This window comes from Echinops telfairi, unplaced genomic scaffold (genome assembly GCF_000313985.2).
Source record: "Echinops telfairi isolate 266 unplaced genomic scaffold, ASM31398v2 ScPeMD7_3533;HRSCAF=4204_0, whole genome shotgun sequence".
Lineage (NCBI taxonomy): Eukaryota > Metazoa > Chordata > Mammalia > Afrosoricida > Tenrecidae > Echinops > Echinops telfairi.
In genome coordinates, this window is record NW_022107431.1 from 53,153,296 (window position 1) to 53,159,540 (window position 6,245).

A 6,245-nucleotide genomic window follows, 5' to 3' on the forward strand; every position below is an offset into this window, starting at 1 on the left:
TGAAGACATTGATGACTTTATTCCTTTCAAAAGCAAAGGTTGGGCTCAAAACTTAATTTTCACACCATGGTGTTTGAATGGAAATAGAATCAAACATATTGAAACATCAGTTTTTCTTATAGAAAGCAACAATAACAACACACACCCACATCCAATAATTAAATCAAATCACCCTTAAGTCCAGAAATTGTAGCACAGCAAGTAATATAGAACATCATTGATTGATCACCTATTCTAATCCTCTATTTTTACAGTTGACAAAATTGAGAATGGGTTTATATATTTTGAAATGCCTTTTTTTCTTTTTTTTTGAAATGCCTTTTAAATCTATTGTATAAAGTATTATTTGGTTTGGCTCTTAAAGGATCCTTTACAGAGTTTGCATTGCCACATAGCCCACTACAATTTTCTGCACTATCCTTAGCATTCCTTTTTATTATACACTTCAGGACTTTGAAATTTGATAAAGATGGTGGGCACCCATGTCATTAAATGAGCACTGTGGGAGACCCATGAGGGCAAAGACAGGAACTGTTGTTATTTATTGCACCATCTCGTTTGTTCTCAGAGATTTACTGGGTATTTTACCATGTAGTGGCCCAAAATCACTACCAGCAAAAGTCAGGATATAATCTGTGGTTGACCTTTTATGAAGATAATGATAGATAAAACAATGTGGTCTTGAATTTTTTGCTAGTTAAACTAGTCATAATTTGTAAACATATACCAACTGAACTTTAACTTTGTTATTTTAGGCAAAGGGTTTTATGCTCTATTTTGGAGTGCTCCTTGTATCTTTTCCCTCCTGGCATTCACAAGTGAACCTGTTGTTCAACGAGGGCTCAGCGTCAGCATTGAAGTGGAAGAGGGCAATCTTTTTGAGTGGATGAAAATATTATTTCTCTACATGCAAGGTATGTTTGTTGTCTGCTGCGTAATCACTTCATATTGAGTAGATTCCAACTCACAGTTTCCTCATGATTTCAGAGTAAAACTGTGGGCAGGGCTCTTCATTGCTGTAATGTTTCAGAAATTATTAGGTAGGCCTTTCTTCTTCTGGGTGCCTCTGGTTGGACTCGAAACACCAACCTTTTTGTTTGTGCCACTCAGGAACTCTTGTCTGTTGAATAGAAACCAATTTACTTTTTACAGCTTCTTGATAAACCTTTTTCTTCTGTTTTGAATTGTAAGAAATATTCACAATTCTGAGTAGAGCATAAACCTGCCTAATACAATACAGTGGAAAATTATTAAAGATATAAATTATCTACCAGGAACGAGAATGTGCTTGCTTACTTATCTTGATGATATTTTCAATTATGAATTTTTTGTCCATTCATTCAACAATGAAAGCATCTACAAGATTAAAGATGTAGATTTATTGATATATAATTAATATACCATACAATTCAAACGTTCAATCATAGTTATAAGGGTTGTGCATTCATCATCACAATCAACTTTGGAATATTTTCTTCCTTCTTGTACCCATTGCTGTTGACACCTTATTTTCCCCCCATCTCACCTTTGTGCTCCTAGGTAATTATTAATCCTGTTGCTGTCTTCATAGATCCACCAGATCTACCCTTCCTATACAGAAAAACATATTGTGGTAGATATATAATCATTTGTCAATTTGAAGATTTCAAGTGTAAGGGTGGAGTCTAACTTGTCAATCTGGAGATAGCCAATGAGACTTCTGTGAGGGCATGGCCTTCTCCTGAGAATTCTGGGAAATCTGGTACTTCCTCCTTGGAGGGGGAAGACACCTCTCTCTCTCTCTCTGCTACTCACTGGGAGACATTGCAGAAGACAAACCACATGTACGCAACCAGATCTCGGGAGCTGGAGAAGCCACAGAGAGACCCCTGTCAGCGCTGAGATGTTTCCAATGACACTGGATCCAAAGACTTTCTACTCACTGGTCTGTGATCTTCTACATTCGGCGTCATTGCATGTGTTTCATGAGTCTGAAAAGGACTATATAGATTGATATCGGAAATATGGGCTAATATTGGACTTATGGACTTGATCTGGACTGGGCTGGAATGTTTTCTCAATGTTCAATTGTTCTTGTATATAAATCTTTTTTTTTTTTCCCCCAAAATTCAATGTTTATTTACATACTACACATTTCAAAAAATTTGCGGAGGGGGAGGAGAGTTTCAATAGGAAGTCAGCAAACGCTCAGACACCTGCTTATCTGTAATACGAGGGGGCACAGGAATGATTGGAGTCTTGATATCAGATTTCCAAATGTATCAGTCACCTACCAAGAAAGTGCCGGCCTTGTTCTTCTTCATTACTTCCTTTATTTGATGAAGTCAATACTAATTCAACTAAGGATCTTGCTTCCTCTTCAGTGCAACGGAAAGGGTTATCACATACCTGTTAGTGCAATTTATAGCCTCTCTGTCACATTTCTTCATAAGCAATGCTTTCCAACATTCATGAGCAGATTTAATAACTTAAAGGGCAAAAGCCTTGTTTTTAAATTCCCCATTAAAAGCAAACTTGTTTTCTGGTTTTCCTTCTGGTACTTTATACAATCTAAACCGATTAAGCATAGCCTCCAAGTAACCTGGTTTGTACTTCTTAACATCATCGATATCATGAATCTTTGAGGCTTCCAGATCATTCATATAGACAGCAATTACTTTCCAATCAGTTTCACCTTCATCAATAAGAGCCAAAATCCCAAGGATCTTGACTTGGATGATCTCTCCACGAGAAAAAATCTTTGAGCCTATTTCACAAACATCAATGGGGTCATCATCTCCACAGCAATCTGTACTCTTATCTTTATAATGAGGATCTTCCCAAGTCTGAGGGAGGGCACTGTAATTCCATATGTAACCCTTGTGAGGGAAGATATTCGCCTCATAGCACAGCATAACCCGCTTCACATCCTGTTTAATGGGATTCAGGGGATCCTTGGTGGCAATCTCCATTTTAGCATTTGTCCATCGCGGTACTTCTACAACCATATTAAGCACAGTCTCTGTGGAGGCCACATTCAGAGGAATATCCTGAAGGGGGATATGTAGTATCCAGCTACATTCTTTAAGAAGACGCGGTAGTCGGGCAAGTGGCGCTGGCCCTGCTCCGCTGTGCGGTACAGCGCCCTGGCGCGGCGTGGTGCCCTGTCCCTGCAGGTGGAGAGTTGCGGCTGTGGTTGTGGGCAGGCCAGGTCCAGCCGGGGCACAGTAGCGGCAGCAGTGCACCTAAATCTTTCTTATACATATATGTGTGTCCATGATTTGTTTCTCTAGTCTACCCAGACTAACACATTATGGTTCCTTGGGAGTGGGGTACTAGAGAAACAAATAAAAATGGAAAGTAGATATATATTTGACTTCTGTCTCATCTTCTTTGTTTCTAGTGTTTCTTCTTTGACTAGCCAGAAGTCAGATATATCTTTGTTTTTACTGAGTTGTTTTCTGGAAAGATTATGGGAAGTTAAAGCTTTGATGATTTTGTTTGGTTGTAGTCTTTGGTTATTCCTGTGTGAAATGATACAAATGAATGTTGTTAATGTATATTTTGAGCTCAGAGGTAGAAATCACCATTTGAATTTCTCAGAAACTACACTGCTTAAGGAAAATGGCTGACAGAAGGTCAAACTAACTGACAGAAAGCATGGCTCTGTTTTGATGCCTTCAGAGACCTAATCCCATATTTTTTATAAATAGAATCGTTTAGATCAGGATTTAGCTAAGCTAAATAAGGATTGAATTTGACTGTTTTAAGAATTGAGTTTAGTATCTGATTCTATGTTGTTTATACTGATTTCTTATGTTTATTATTATAGATATAAGGATGTATAGAAATGATTTTGGGAAGTATGAAAATAGAGCTTGTAAACCCACTTGCCTGGAGCCATTAATTGGATCATTAGATGGGTTTAGGATATACCAGCAGAGAAGTCTCTGGAAAGATAAGTCCCACCCAGTACTTTGGAATACGCAGGACATTTGCATTCCAGGGGACTTGCGTGGGGGCAAGCTTGACAGATTGAAGTTAAAGAAAAAGGAACCCTTTGGATTTTAAGTTTGAACTCTAGTGGCCTTTGTCAGAAGCTGGAAAAAATCCGGAAACATGAAGAAAACTCCTCTCTGGGACTGAAAGTTAAAGGGAGCCTGAGATGCTTGCTCAGTGACCACCTGGATCTATGTCCATGGATTTGTTTCTCTAGTCTACCCAGACTAACACACATATAAAAACCAACATTTTGATGAAAGAAATGTAATAAGGGACCTCTCCTTAAGAAATAAAACCAATTTCCATCTAATAAAGTCTATAATAACCAGGCACCATTTCTATTAGAAACCTGTACACTTAAGAACTCACTAATGTTCAAATAATGTTTTATATTTTCCTCAGGCCTTCAGACCAGTTCAGTCATGGCTAGTGAAGTAACACCAGAAGAGACCTAGGTTTTAAAAAAAAATACGCTTGGTCTGAAATGCCAACTGCAATAAGAAAAATTATGCGTCAAAGCGCTGATGGAAATTCATTTCCTTCTTGGAAAACAACAGTAATGTGTGTGTGTGTGTGTGTGTGTGTGTGAGACATAGCAACTAGATGTCTTGATTGGCTGAGAAAACACAGTGCCATGCTCAAAATGGAAGCCCACCATGTAGCTTTGAATCTTTGTCACCCTCCACAGTCCTGGCAATAATCAGATCTCCTGCATCAGGATCCAGGTAGAAATCTCTTGAAAGGTTCCCTATACCTCTTTTTTGACTATACCTGATTTTGACTCTCCCATTCCAGGGCTTCAACCTGTGTGTTAGTCTGGGTAGACTAGAGAAACAAATCCACAGAAACTCATATGTGTATAAGAGAGAGTTTTATATAAAGTGCAATTGTCCATTAAGAAAGCATCCCAACCCAGTAAATTCCAAGCCCGTAAGTCTGATATTAGCCCACATGTCCGATACCAATCTATAAAGTCTTCTTCAGAATTATGAAACACATGCAATGACGCCAAATGCAGGATGATCACAGGCCAGTGGGTAGAAACTCTTTGGATCCAGTGGCGTTGAAAGCATCTCAGCGCTGGCAGGGGTCTCTACCTACGTGGCTTCACCAGCTTCAGAGGTCTGGTTGCATCAGGGTAGGTCCATGAGATTTTTCCAGCTCAGGGCACTAGTGTAGTTCCATGTGTCTTGTCAGCTGCAATGTCTCCCAGGGAGTGAGCAGAGAGAGAGATAGCACCTTCCATCTCCAAGAAGGAATACTGAATTTCCCAGAATTCTCAGGAGAAGACCATGCCCACACAGAGGCCTCATTGGCTATGATCCAATTGACAGACTAGATTCCACTCCTTCACTTGTAATCCTCTGAAATTGACAACATATTATGCAACTACCACAACCAGTCATCGCTCCCTTTCCAGTTATTGCTCTGGTACACACACATTGTATAAATTTTGCCTGTTCCTATTTCCCTGCGTTAGACATGACTGTACCAGCTCAAAACAATATGAAGCCCTGCATTTCCCATCTTGATTAACTGATCATTTTAAACTTAAAGGGGGTTTTGTGCATGTCTTTAGGTGCAGTAACTTTATTAGGCCCTGATTTGGTCCTCAGTTGTAAAGTTGCACCCAACAGAGAGGAGAAGAGGGAGTTGACACGACCAATAATCCTGGAGGGCAGAGCAGGTGGCACATCAAGGAAAGGAAAGGGGAAGGGAGGTAAGTGGTTGCTGACCTGGAATGGTATAACCTTAGGTCTGAGAACATAAATGTCCTGTGCCGCCATTTTTAATTTCTAAGGAAATTATTTTATCTGAAATTTGAATTTATTCCCGCTTTCAATCAGTTCATACTAAATTAATTGAGGGTCTCTCAAGGGAGATCAAAAAGAACAAAAGCCACGAATTAACTCTGACTGTAAATTCTATTCAGATCACTTATTGAAAAGCTATTCTGTTTCTCTGAACACCAATTTTTTTATGTAATGCAAAATGTTTTTCTCAGTTGGGACATTTGCTCAATAATCAATAAAATCTCTGTTTATTCAGAATTGGAGGTATACTTGGTTACACATTGGACTGCTAACACCCTCAAGGTCAGCAGTTCAAAGTACCAACCACTCCATGGGGAGAAAAGTGAGGCTTTCTATTCCAGTAAAAAGTCTTGGGATCAGGTATCAGGCATCAAAGAGCAAAAATGATATCATTGTGAATGAGGGGGAGTGCAGAGTGGAGCCCCAAAGCCCACTGTAGGCAACTGGACA

The 6,245-nt window shown here is 39.3% G+C and overlaps 1 pseudogene; it reads right to left on the reverse strand.

The window, feature by feature from the left end:
- Positions 1-2,265: 2,265 nt before the first annotated feature.
- LOC101651046 overlaps positions 2,266-6,245 on the reverse strand; it is a 36,487-nt pseudogene continuing 32,507 nt past the window's right edge.